At 43.5% G+C, this 14,262-nt stretch overlaps 1 long non-coding RNA gene across 9 annotated transcripts in view; it reads right to left on the reverse strand.

Annotated features, from left to right (window-relative positions):
- Positions 1-14,262, reverse strand: part of LOC112641063 (uncharacterized) — a 159,070-nt gene that overhangs the window by 30,311 nt on the left and 114,497 nt on the right. For 6 of the 9 annotated variants that reach the window (XR_007411608.1, XR_007411605.1, XR_007411602.1 and 3 more), the window contains exons 5-7: positions 7,196-7,364; positions 2,351-4,424; positions 1,330-1,457 (exon numbers count right to left, since the gene is read on the reverse strand). This is a non-coding gene — a long non-coding RNA (uncharacterized LOC112641063). Of the gene's footprint in view, positions 1-1,329; positions 1,458-2,350; positions 4,425-4,835; positions 4,925-7,195; positions 7,365-14,262 lie in introns of all 9 variants that reach the window. The other 3 variants (XR_007411607.1, XR_007411603.1, XR_007411604.1) reach the window with 3 other exon arrangements.

The raw sequence follows: 14,262 nt of genomic DNA on the forward strand, positions 1-14,262 counted from the left end.
CCCAGTGACTTGCACGGAGACAGTCTTGCACCCACGAGAGGCGTTTTGAAAACTGTGGAAATGCTTCTGGTTAGCATGAAGCATAGGAGACAGCAATGGTGTATAATATGTAGAGGCCAACAGTGCGGAGGGCGGTCTCGTATGACGGAACACTGACCCACGCCGCACAGGACTTCTGAATGTCACATCAAATAGTCACGGAGGTAAAACACCCACTTACAATTATCTGAAGTCATACCTAATCCCATCTTACAAATAAACTCAAATAAGGTGTACGCAGTTTGTTATAACCTGAGGGAGCTTGGAAATAAATCCTTCTGCGGTTAAGCATCTGATAAGAACCCAACCTTGCCGAATCCTTGATTACAGCCTTAGGAGACACCTAACCAGAGGCTCCACTGTGCCGTGCGCACATTCCTGACCCACAGAAACTAAGTGACAATAAATATGTGCTGCTGGAAGCCATGAACTTTGTGGTAATCTGTTAAGCAGCAATAGAAAACTAATACAGCCAGGGTAAGTGATTTGCCCCAATTTGTATAACTAGTAAGTGATGAGTATAAAAAAAAAAAAATCAAACGCAGTTCTGTGTCCAATGCCAGTGCTTTTTCAATTATCAGACACTTTAAGATTGGGAGAAGAGAGGTGAAGATGGCTTGTGTTGAATAGCCTCAAGGAACTAAGAGAGGCGACAATATGCCCAAAGCAGGACAGAACATACCATTCTGGTGCCCAGGCAAGTGGTCTAGCTGGGAGATACAGATTTATAAAAAGCTATATGTTTTTGGTGTGTAGCCAGGAGCATGAATGAAATCACCTCCAGAGAGTAGTAAAATCATGCAGAGCACGGATGAATATTTAAGGGGTGCACAGAAGTGAAATTAGAGAAGGAAGAGGAATATTTACAGGGTTCAGAGGGAACCTATAAGAACAATACCTTGGAAGTCAAAGGTGGCATTTCTAAAAACAAGAAGTCAGGGTTCAATGGCACAGAAGCAGCAGAGGGGTCGGTCAGAAGAGGGCCCCGGAAAGGGTCGAAAAAGTAAATATTAAATAGTAAATATCTAACTATGAAGAAGCCCTTTGGTAAAACAGGACAACGGAAGGCATGTGATCTACAGGGTGGTTCTGGAAACCTTCAGACATCTGCGGTCAGCACCCGGGACAAGACTGGGTTTAGAAACGTTCAGCTGCATCACACGCCGTAGGATGAACCTAGATCCACTCAGCTCAATTTAGCTCCACAAACATTGACCGAGTATCTCTAGTCACATAGACTAAGCGAGGATGGTTGTGAAGATTCACTTAACGACACTTCATTCCACTCACATTTTTCCAGCTCAGGGACAATATGGAGGCACTTTATCACATCTTCTGCTGAGTTCAAGACAAGATGTGTGTACACGTTTCCCTGATCCATGGCTCTGCGGGCCGTCTCCCATGTGGATTTCAGAAGCCTGCAAAAGTTTTCACATGTGAAATACAAATTATGTCTCATAGCTGAGTACAGCCACACCACAAGGAACTTAGGAGATTAGCTCAGCAGCATTTTCTTTTTTTTGAATTTATTTATTCATGAGACACACACACACACACACACACACACACACACACAGAGGCAGAGACACAGGCAGAGGGAGAAGCAGGCTCCACGCAGGGAGCCCGACGTGGGACTCGATCCAGGGTCTCCAGGATCACGCCCTGGGCCGAAGGCAGTGCTAAACCGCTGAGCCACCCGGGCTGCCCATCAGCAGCATTTTCTTTTTTTTTTTTTTTTTTTTTTTATATTTTATTTATTATTTATTTATTTAAGTCACAGACAGAGAGAGAGAGAGAGGCAGAGACACAGGCAGAGAGAGAAGCAGGCTCCATGCACCAGGAGCCCGATGTGGGATTCGATCCCGGGTCTCCAGGATCGCGCCCTGGGCCAAAGGCAGGCGCCAAACCGCTGCGCCACCCAGGGATCCCCAGCAGCATTTTCTTAATTCCATGGGAGCCCCTATTTTTCCCTCCTCTCAGATATGTGCCCTGGTTTCTAAAAACTCCGAAGGAAACTTTTTTAACAGCAATGTAAGTTTTATAATAAACCATAGCTGTGTTATTGCTGCTTACGTTTTTTTATTTTTCAACCTGATTAACAAAATTGCAATTTTCCAGACTTCTCTGGTATGAGCCTGGAGCAATGTATAAACCAACGGGTTTTTAAAACTTTATTTTTTATTTTTTAGAAATTTTGCCTGGGGGCCGAGAACCTACTAACCTGAAAGTAATGGTCACTGATAAAGAACAGAGTGTTAGACAAAATACGATACGCAGAATCACTGCATGGTTACAAATAGCATTAGCTCACCCTTCAGTAGAACAAGTGTCCAGGGAGCCTGGAGTGCCACGTCTGGGTAACACGGTCACAAAATCTAAGAAAAATTTCAGGCACATTCATTCCTGGAAACAGATGCCTTACACACAAACTTACTGGTAGTTATAATCGTATTTATTCCGACTACACGTGTTTCCGTTAAAAGGAAATAGATACAACATGGAAGCGGAATTTAATACCAAGGCAGTCCGAATGTGAAAGTGGGAAGTTTCTAAGATTTTTTAAAAATACTTAGAAAGTGTCTACCAAATAGACACCAAATCAAAATTTCATTTGCGAAGTTTTGTTCATTGATGAGCTTCAAGCATCTAGAACCGCATCTGGCAAATAAGAGTCCAACGAGTTTAACAACAGAAATGGGGGCAGCATCTCATGAGGACGGGGAGCCTTGAGAGGAGCACAGGCCCCTGGGGAGAGTCTTCCACAGGAGCCCGTCGGGGGAGCGCAGGCCGCTGGGGAGAGTGTTCCACAGGAGGGTGTCCCAGGAGCGCAGGCAGCCGGGGAGAGTCTTCCACAGGAGCCCGTCGGGGGAGCGCAGGCCGCTGGGGAGAGTGTTCCACAGGAGGGTGTCCCAGGAGCGCAGGCAGCCGGGGAGAGTGTTCCACAGGAGCGCGTCAAGGGGCTCCTGCCGGCAGGGAGTGTCTTCTATGGGAGCCCATTGGACTAGCACAGGCCACCAGGGAGAGTCTCCACAGGAGCCCATCAAAGGAGCTCCCTCTGCCGGGGAGAGTCTTCCACAGGAGCCCGGTGGGGGAGCACAGGCCACTGGGGAGAGTGTTCCACCCTGTCAAAGGAGCTCCCTCCGCCAGGGAGAGTCTTCCATGAGAGCCCGTCGGAGGAGCACAGGCCGCTGGGGAGAGTCTCCACAGCTGCCCATCGGGGAGTGCAGGGCGGTGGGGAGAGTGTTCCACAGGAGCCCGGTGGGGGAGCACAGGCCGCCGGGGAGAGTGTTCCACAGGAGCCCAGCAGAGGAGCGCCCACCGCCAGGGAGTCTTCCACGTGAACACACTGGGCAGGTGTCAGTCTTCCGCCTTCTCACTCTTTGCCAGAAGAGGCTGTCCTTAGAAAGGGCGGGTGCAGGTGGCACCTGCCAGGTGACACCTCTGAACAGTCAACCCCGAGGTTGGCACGTCATTGTGTCTCAATCATTTGAGTTGTCATTTTGTCATGGTCGTCGGTGGGAGTGGCTTGAGGGCAGGCTGGGGAAGGCCAGGTTCCTCGAGGCAGGGCAGCGCGAAGCCTGACCCAGGCTGTGCCCGGGAGGGAGAGCTTCACCCGTCGGGCAGCTGTAAGAGGATGCCATGGCCTGGGTGTCTCGCCGGCTGCCGGCGTGTTCCCTGCGGTCCTCAAGCAGGGAGTCCAGGACCAGGCTGCCAGCGGGTCAGGTATCTGGGGGAGCCCCTTACCTGTTTGCAGCCGGCGGCCTTCCCACCAGAGCCTCTCCTGGCCCAGAGCACAGGGAGCAAGCGCTCGCCCGGCCCTCCTGGTGGGGGCACCAGTCCCTGCAGAGGGCCCGGCCTCCTGACTCGGTTACCCCCAGAGGCCCGCCTGGAAAGCCTGGTAGCTCCGGGGCCGGGGCTCGGGGCAGCCGGAGCCTAGCTCCTAAAGGTCCCAGGGAAGCTTCCAGATGGGGACTGGTGGCCAGGCTCCTGCAGCACCGCAGGGGTGGAGGAGAGGCCGGGTCTCCCCTGCTGAAGGCCCAGGAGTGCAGTGGCCAGGAAGACCTCGGGAAGGGCGGCCTTACTCTCCCTCGCCCCGTGTTCGCCCCCACGGGTGCAGAGGCCTCACGGGCACGGCCATCAGTGTCCTTCACCTGAGTGTGAGGCGACGGATTCCGTGCAGGCGGGATGTCTGCACGAGGCCCTGTCTTCCCCGAATCTTCTCTTAGTTCGTGTTCCTCCGGGAGCTCCGCCCTCCTGCATTCTCACCGCGTGCAGGCCTGGTGCTGGCAGGTACTGTCCGTCCTCCACTCACGTCGGTGCATGCTGAGCTCCTCGGTGTCCTCGGTCCTCGGGGCGGGCCAGCGAGGGACAGAGCGTGTCCGGGTCTGCGGGAGGAAACGACCACGCGGCTCGTCCCCGTTTGCACGGCCTCAGGTAGGCCCCCAGGCCCAGCCTGCCCCCACACCGGGCTGCCGGCCCGAGGGGTTGCTGCACCCACTCAGGGGCACCCAGGTGGGGGGCCCGGGGCACCCCCGCCCGCTCCTTTGCTTTCTGCCCCAGCATACAAGCAAGGCCACAGACGGTTGGCCGTGCTCTGGCATAGACCCCACACAGCTGGGGGAGCCCTCTTTAAGCAAACTAACACAAAATTACAGGTGCATCATGAAGTAGGAAAGTCAAGGTGTGATCTCTATTCTAAACAAGAAATCACGACAAATTAACAAATTTAAAAAACTGGCAAATACCACAAAGCCCATAATAATTAACACACATAATTGATCACCTGCCTGACATACCTCATAGAGATGGATTTCATTTATGTTCTTTGGCTGTGATTTTTTTTATCACTTCTTTGTACAACGAAAAATTTAAAATATTGTATCCTCTAGAGAGAAGAGGGAGATAATTCAGTCTTTCCTCTAGCATGACCGATTGCATTGCTTTTAATGCTAGAAAAACTTGTTTCAGCTTCATCTATGAAAAAGAAACTTCTGAAAACTGTCAGTGAAAGTGGTCACGTTATGTAACTTTTTATGATTATTGTATAATTTGGAAATATTTTATCTAATTCATTTTCCATATGAGCTGTAGAATTTCAAAGCATTTCCACCTTTCTTTGAATCCACAGATCATTCTCCAGTTTCCTGTTGATGTAATGAAGTCTCATAAATGAGCTGTTATTTTCAGGTTTGCCAGGATTTCATCTCAAATGTCTCTCCCAGTGTGTTCACATAATTTATCCTTCTTCATTAATTGGATATCAAAGGATCAAAGAATTTATTCAGTATTTTTCCTTGAACTTTCTCTCTTCCTCTTATTGAATGTTGGCGTCACCCAATGAATTTTTGTTACTACTATTGGCTCCTCAATGTTGGAATAATTTCTTTTAATGCCATCACTCAATTCCACTGCATCTGAGTCAGCTTCTATTACTCTGCATTCATATTTTCTCCCCAATCTTTTTTTTAATGAATTACTTAATTTTTTTACAGATTTTTTTTTTTATTTATTCCTGAGAGACACAGATAGAGAGGCAGAGAGACACAGGCAGAGGGAGAAGCAGACTCTCTGCGGGCAGCCCGATGTGGGACTCGATCCCAGGACCCCGGGGTCATGCCCTCGGCCTAAGGCCGAAGCTCAAGCACTGAGCCACCCAGGCGCCCCTTCCCTCAATCCTTAAAGAAAACTTAAAGATGATAGAATGACATTTTTTTTATATACTTACACATCAGGAGGCTGTACTTCCCCACTTGTTTTATTGAGACATTTCAAAATCTCTTCAGAAGAGCAGGTAAAATGACATAGTTAAATTCATTTGCTTTCTCTACAAACTTTTTATGTATTCCAACTCTTAGAAAAAGAACACTTTAGGTCCTTAAACTATGCTTGAGTCTATCACACGAGGCTCAAGCAACTTTGCAACAGATCGATCTTTTTGTACATTGAGTTTTTTTTTTTAATGAAAATATAAGTTGCATGTGCATTTAAGTACCCCATTGTTTAAAATACTCCAGGAGATGAACCTGAAAAGGAAACATAGCTGTTGCGAAATACTAGAGTAGTCAACGGCCTCAGGTACTGTCACGGCAGCTTTTTCTCTGACAAGATTAAAGAAATGAGTTGGCATGGCACATATTCTGCTTGCTTATTAAAGTATTTAAAGAACGTTTGCAGCCCTTTGTCCCCACCTTTCATAACAGCTGCATTGTCATACAATTGATCGCTAGTGTTTTTCAGCAGTTGGTTACCATTTTCCAGAACTTGCTTCTTTTTTTTTTTTTTTTAATTTAAAGTCACAATATCTATGTAGGTGGTTTTCAGTGGGCAAAAAAGTGCACAAACACTCATCAAGTTTGTTGTTGTCGCTGTTAAATCAGTAGGACCTAATAAATACTACTTAATCAGTGTTTTGTACCCAGTTGAGAAGCTAGAAGAAGGAATTAATATTTGGTGTCCCTTTTTTCAATTTTGTTTACTACTTCAGTTTTTACACACTCTCCCATTACTACAGTTAATTCTTAAACTGTTTCAGATATGTCACACTTACTTTTTTTTTCTTTCACCTGAACATTTCCCAACTGTTCATGGATGAAATTTAGCAATTTGAAGGAAGCCAATCTTAATTGTGAACTCTGAACAGCAAAAGTCTTTCACTTAAAAACTTAATAATCCTAATTACTTTTGTTAAGCTCTTTAAAATAACACTGAATGTTCTCTCCTTCTTACTTGTTATTCAAGACGTTAGTATAGAGGCATTTGTAATTGATTTACTTTTTTGTAACTCAAGTACGTAAATATAGATTTCTTGTGCTCTGTGGAGTCTTTGCGACTTTCAAGGGTTCTCAATATATACATCTGGTCTGGAAACTCGTCTGTTGTAATGACTGTCTTGATAAAATTGGCTTAAACAAAACAACAGATACCACCTTGTAGTCTTGGAACAGACAAGCCAGGATCTACAACGGTTTGGTAATTTTATCTCATTTTCAGAATATTTGTTTGAGTCATATTCTTTCTATTCCATCGTCTGTGTGATTCTCTGTAGTTATTGGAAGCAATCTCAAAGAAAAAACACCACCCCAATTTTTTGTTAAGCAGCGTTAGGAGAAATTCCCTCTCAGGGCAACAGACCATAAGGAAAGATCACACTACTTACTGAATCTCAGTGACTGCATCAATATAAAGCTGTGGCTGACCTCTGTGACCGTAACACTCAGATTTACGCCTGTCTTCTAACTCACCCCCTTTTCTGAGGTCACCGATGTAAGTCTCCACCCCTTTCTACCATCTGTAAAAGGGGCAATCGTCCTTCTCCTGTACAGAATCTGTAAAGGAAGAATCAAAAAGGAGACGTTAGTCTATAGGTCTCACAAAACACTGCAATGCTGTGCAGACTCCCTAAGAAGCAAGATCTTCTCTGCCATCTAACCACTCAAAGCAGGAGGAATGTCTGTTGGAACAAAACTACACATATCCCAAGGAAAAGTATTCATTCTCAGCAATAGTACTGAATGTTTTCTGAATCCTTAGAGAAGTCTGCCTATCTTCCATCGAATTATGCAAATTACATCATTAGGTAGAGCTGAGCATATTCCTCTTAATAGCTTTCTCTCACTTAAAAAAAAAATGCTTTGTGATCACAGTTCTAATAGGGACGATGTGAAATTTTTAGCCATGGGGCCCTCACTTTCCGAGAAAGGAGGAGCTATCATTTTATTTAATCCTCACAACAACTATTCAAAGCAGATGCAATTTTTACTCTTACCTTTCGTTTGCGAACACTAAGGCTTAAAGAAGAAATATAATTTCACATGGCCACGCGGCTTCTAAGTGGCAGAGCGAGGAATCAAATTCAGAACTATCGAACTTTAAGTCTATACTCTGATGCAATGATGTAGGGGAGACACCTGGCACTAGCTCACAAAAGCCAATTATTAAATTTTTAGGACTTTTTCGAGTGGGTTGTTAAAGATAACCATTAGTAAAAATCAAATCATATCAACTGACCATTAACTCGATTATTTGAAAACAAAGGTGATAAGTAGTCAAAACACAATACTTCCTCATTATTTAACTGTACTTTACTATTACCAATGCTCTTGGGTTTATGTATCTCTTTCTATATTTGCATGGTGGAAACCGGATGTAATGGTGGGCCACTGCACATCTTGTTCCACGTCCATGGTCAAGGATGTCATGTACATGACTTGAAAATGACCATTATAAAAATAGTTACATCATGAAAGTAACACCCCCTCCCCACCAGGGCTGGTTTTTAATTACACTACATTACACTATTTCTCTTAACAGTTAAACTATCTTACCCTTAAAACAGTGATCATTTCTCTTTATCAAAGACACAATGCACATGTCAGAGAATTGCTCTCATCAGGGCCATGTACTCCTGCACCCTTTGGTCTAGGATGCCACATAGCCTCAGATATCATATCACATGTTACGCACTAGGGTAAGTACGTAAATGTTCTACTTTCTACAGTAATAGAAGAAGAACAAAGTCCATTCTCCTCAGAGTTCTGGGTGCCCAACACATTAGATATATCACTTACTTAACAATATTGTGAAGGGACAGACTGTTGTCCCTCTTAAATGAACTTTCTGAGCAAGGGAGGAAGTTAAGATTTAGAAAACAAAATAAAAAATACAAAAGATAGAACTTCTTGTTTAGACCACAGTGAAAGAGACATCTTGAAGGATTTTACATCAACTCTGCCTGCTGAAAATTCAGATATTAAGAACATCTGAAGAATGTTAAGAATTCAAATATTAAGATATTAAGAACCCTGCTAGTTGGGGCTGAAAGAGCCTCTGCTTCCTCTCTGCCCATTGGTTATTATTTTGATTCTAGTCACAAGAGGAGGAAGAGCCAAAATCTTTATTCTCAATTCCCTCTTGAACTTAAAACGATTTATTTTGCATAAAATCACGTGCTGATGTATGCCCAGTGAAATAAAAATGAATTATCCTCCTCTATTAATGCTACGCGGTACTGTTGTTCAACAATATTTATGAAATTATTACGCACGTTCAGATCTTGGCATATTTGAAGCACTGCAACAGCCAAGTATTTAGTAATATATTCTAAGTTTTCCTCTAAATCCCGAGTTTTCAGAAACCATAGGTAAATAAGAAACACAAAAATAATATAAAATTAGAAAATTGCTTCATTAAGAATGAATCTTTGACACAGTTCCTTACTCTCCACTAAGGAGCAGCTATAAAGCATGGAATAACAACCCTGAAACCGAGAGTTTAGCTAAGGCTGTTTTTTAAATTGGCCTCTCTGGATGACAGGTCCAATTCTAAAATTTCATAGAACCATAAAATTAGGAATACTGTCAAGAGGAATCATTTAGTTTACCTCATTAGGCAAGAATACATCCATACCAGCATCTCCCAAAGTTCCACAAGATGGTAACAGATATTACATGAAAAAAAGGATTAGCCAAATAAGCTTGAGAAAGGCTGGGTTTAAAAAAAAAAAAAAATTCTCTAGGTTCTGGAAACTACTGTCTCCCCTTAACCCGTCAGGTCTTAGGAAGGTAAACCTGCTGTAGCTTGCCACAGGGTATTGTGTTACCTTCATTGATGCTCCTAAACCTCTCCAAACCTTCATAAATGTCATTAAACTCTTCTAACATCACCCAGTTAAGTGTATTAACTCTTTCCTGCTGGGCTCCTGACTGATAAATACCACTTCTGCCATTTCCTCACTGGGAATCCTGGAACCACGCTCTCTACTATTTTGGCTTAAAATCATCCCAGGCCATGAAAGTGAGGCTCTTCACACTGACAGGATCATTTAAAAGCTAAGCAAAACCTCAAGGCCTCAACCTTCCAGGAGGATAAACCAGCACCTTGGTGACCACTGTCAGCGGGGGGCCCTCACCAACAGGAACAAAAAGAACTTTTATCAGCTGCTCAGTCCAGGCAATGTGTGCCATTCATTGGAATGGAGACTGGGTCATATCCAGAAATAGCCCCCAGTTCCTGGCATTCCCCAGAAAATAGTCGCAGAAAGTTCTGGCTTGAACAGAGTTTACCGTTCTCTTGATGCCGGCATCACACTAGGTCACAGAGTCCCCTTTTCTCTCCTTTCCTATTGCATTCCCTTCCTTATCTAGTCTAAAGATAGGAAAATAATGCAACTGTCCAAATGTTTTCTGTTTTGAACTTAAAACCAAAACCTGCTTCTTGGATTCTTACTTTCACCATTTCAGGACAGACGGGGAAGCTCCCAAAATATCAGAGAAGAAACGCGATAAAGCATAAAGCGGGTGGAAACCCATCAGTATATTCCCAAGTGCATTTTCTTGCACATAAATTTTGATAAGTTCTAGTTCAGAATGGTGGAGCCAGTACTTATACTTCTCCTTTCCTCCCAAAGTCCTCTTAAAGTAATGCCATAAAACGACAAAAGGGATAAATGTATAAAGGCAATGCGAATATAACGGCCAGCTAAAGATTTTAACACGCATTTGCAAAACCAAAGGCAGGTAAAATCAAATCCATAGAGAAGTCCTAACTGAGGGATCCAGAACTCAGGATTCCTCTACGGAGGAGAAGCTTGCAGTAGAGGCAGGGACGCTTCTCCTGACAGATGAAATGCAAGCTCTGGTCCCCACCTGCCTTGGTGTAATCTTCTCTCTGACCCTTACAAGCTGCGTGATGTTCACTTTTCACACCTCGGTTTCTCACTTCCAAGATGGGGACAGTATTTCAGCTCTCAATACACCTAAGGATCCTATGAGGTTTCGATGAGTTAAAACATATAAAATCCCATGTACCTGTCACATAGAAAATATCATAAATTATCATTTTACTCCAACTGTCTTAAAACAGGTCTGTAAACACTTTCTATAAAAGACCAGACAGTAAATATTTTAGATTTTTGCAGGCCAAACATGATCCGGGTCGCACATTCTTGTGTGTGTATGTGTGTGTGTGACTCTCTAAGAACATAAAAACCGTGTTTACCTTACGAGCTGTACCAAAACAGGCTGCAGGCCAAATCTGGCCTACTGTCTGCAGTTTGCTAGTCCCCGTTTTAAATCATTCTTTCGCCTTCTTTTGTAGGAAGGAACATCCACCCCCTTTTCTATTAAAAAAACATCAGCCGTACATTGAGATTCAGAAAAGCACCTATTATAAAATGAATGAAAAGATAAAAGACAAATTATTTCCCCAAGATTTGCAGATGTACAGAAAACTAGTGCATTCCAGTCTCCTCCTTATCTCAACTGGGCCCTGTTGGAGAGTATCATCTTTTCTGAATACAGTTATGTCCGTGAGAATAAATTATTTATCCTCTCTAGATGACTTAGGTCAACATGACAGTCCAGGGTGGTTAGGAATCACGCATCATCCTGGAAATGAACTTACAGATGTCAGTTTCCCAGACGCTTCCATCTAAACTGAAATTTTCCTACTTAAACTGAAGAGGAGGGGTTATCCGATGGATAGTGCTGACCTAGAAGGATAGTATATTATGGAAGGAAATTTATAAACGGATTGAGATGGTAAAATATCAGGAATTCTAGTACAAGGAATATGGGAGAAGGATGAGCCGGGAGCAGCCCCATGTTGAAGCCTGGGGCACGAGAACCCAAGTTGCCCCGGAAGCCTGGCAGTAAGGTCAGCCGTCTTCGGTGAAAGTGACCTTTGAAGGAACTGGGAGGACCATGGAGGGCCCTCAAATGGCAGGACCTAATGAATTCTGATGCGAATTGGACACGCACGATGAGAGGGTGTAGTTTTACAGGGTCAACCTGAAAGCATCTGACCTCCTGGGGATCTCTTTGGCGGCAAAGCATTTAAAATAAACCACAGAATCTTAAGAACAAATTTCTGATCAAAACCAAAAGCAGGAAGCCAGTGCCTGGTCAGCCTGTCTAGACTTTGGGAAACCATGCTCTACATTTGTGGATCTTCTGGAGACGAATTTACCGAGTTACAAGAATAAGGCAATTTGGGTTTTCTCTTGGAAGAATGATTCAATTAATGCAAATATGTGCGTATGTGTGCACGCACCACCTCGGCGTGCACGTATGTACATGTATGTACACATGTGCGTATATGTGGGTGTATGTAGGAACTGGAAAGGATATTTGAGTTGGAACTTCATGTGGCTAAGACTTGATAAGCTCTGTTTTTATTTTCTGTGAAAATGAAAAGGCTAGGAATGGACCCAACATTTCTGGAGTTACTAGTAAGAGAATTATAGAATACTTAAATATGATTAAAGCATAATATTGAATATGAAATTTATTATAATCCAATATGCTGTTGTCTATTTTGAGTCGAGTCCCATGAAACCAGGTGACGTTACCTGCAGAAATCTTTCCACTTGAACTTTGCAGGTTTGAAAACATTCTGAGGATTCTTGGCATTTATTTAGATGTGAGGTCTGACGTTCTCTAATTGAAAACCTAGACTGAGGCAGGAATACTGAGCTGATGGTACTTGCATAGATCCCCTGTAACCCCAAACCATCGGTGAGGCCGTGTGGACTAAAGTTCTCACGAAAATAAGAGGCTAAAGGCCAACTGTAGGCAAAATTTCGAAGACTTGCCCCTTGTATTGCTGATACCGACTAACTGCATAGAATTCCACAGGACATACTAGATGTCTGCTGCTTGTATCTCCTGTTTGTTTGTTTCTTTTGAGTTTTATTTATTTATTCGACACACAGAGAGAGAGAATGAGAGAGAGAGAGAATGAGAGAGAGAGAGAGAGAGAGAGAAGCAGGGGGAGCAGCAGAGAGAGACGGAGGGAGACAGAGACGCTGGGACCGTGACCTGAGAGGAAGGCAGACGCTTAACCCACTGAGCCATGCAGGTGCCTCTGCCTGTCTCTTCTTTATGATTTTTCAGGAAATGGGGTAGAATTTCTTTTACTTCTCACATACTTTATCCCCTAAAATGATGATAAGAGGGGTTGTTTGGGTAGCCGTTCTAGGGCATTGAGGCATCGTATAGGAGTAGGACTTCTACACACAGGAGGCCAAACGTTGCTTGGTGCGGCAGTGAGTTACACTAAAACTACTGGAGAAAAAAAGAAATTAGATTTAAAAGTCTCATATTATGGTGAAAGAAATACTTGGTTAAATTCAAAATCATCATAAAATTGTTATCTTTTCTTTAAAAAGAAATTGTACTTTCTGCCTTGTAACCCAAGTGGTTTTATCAGCGTGCTGTATATTCCCCAAATCTTCACATAAACTACTAGAATCTTTACTTCTAGCCCCTAGATTTTATCTTTATTGCTATTTTTTAACAAAAGGAACTAGAGTCCCCTGGGGAGTGTGGCTGATTGCATTTGAAAAGTCATAAAACCAAAAAAATAAATAAATAAATAAATAAATAAATAAATAATAAAATAAATAAAATAAAAGTCGTAGAACCAGGATGAGACCAGAGCATCTTATTGACGTTAGAAAGCAAGAACTTTTATTTTTGTTGTTGGGCCTTCCTGGATCATTTAGGCATTTGTTACCTTGTCTGTATATGTGTGTCTAGTTATAAATAAGTAAATAAAATATAAGTACTGTTTATGATATGTCAAGTCCACATCGTATAACAATAGGCTCCAGACAGGCCCCCTTTCTGTACCATGCCTTCCCTCAGAGCTGCAGTAAGAAACTTATCTCACAGGAAACACCATTCGATGAGTGGATAATGGACATTTGGGTAAAGAGAGTTTTCATTCCATAGGCCAGCCATAAATCTGCGAATGGTGCTCTGGCCTACTCCTGGTGACCAGGGAAGTGGAGGGTCGCCTCTATTCTTCTCAGTTCTACAAGCTTCCCAGTCCTCAAGCACCCACAGACAGTCCTGCAGGCCCTGGCTTATCTTCAGTTACAGTATTACTTCTCTTAGAGGCTATTCAAGTTCACATACATAATACCCATAATTTTACCCACCAGGAAACTGAAAAAATTCTGGAGTTGTCATTTCCATTGGAGGGCTGGTAAAGCAACTTATTGGTTTTTTTGTTTGTTTGTTTGTTTTGTTTTTAAGATTTTTTAAGATTTTTTTTAATTTTTATTTATTTATGATAGTCACACAGAGAGAGAGAGAGAGAGAGAGAGGCAGAGACACAGGCAGAGGGAGAAGCAGGCTCCATGCAGGGAGCCCGACGTGAGACTCGATCCCGGGACCCCAGGATCGCGCCCTGGGCCAAAGGCAGGTGCCAAACCGCTGCGCC

The sequence above is a fragment of the Canis lupus genome, chromosome 6 (assembly GCF_003254725.2).
Source record: "Canis lupus dingo isolate Sandy chromosome 6, ASM325472v2, whole genome shotgun sequence".
Classification (NCBI taxonomy): Eukaryota; Metazoa; Chordata; class Mammalia; order Carnivora; family Canidae; genus Canis; species Canis lupus.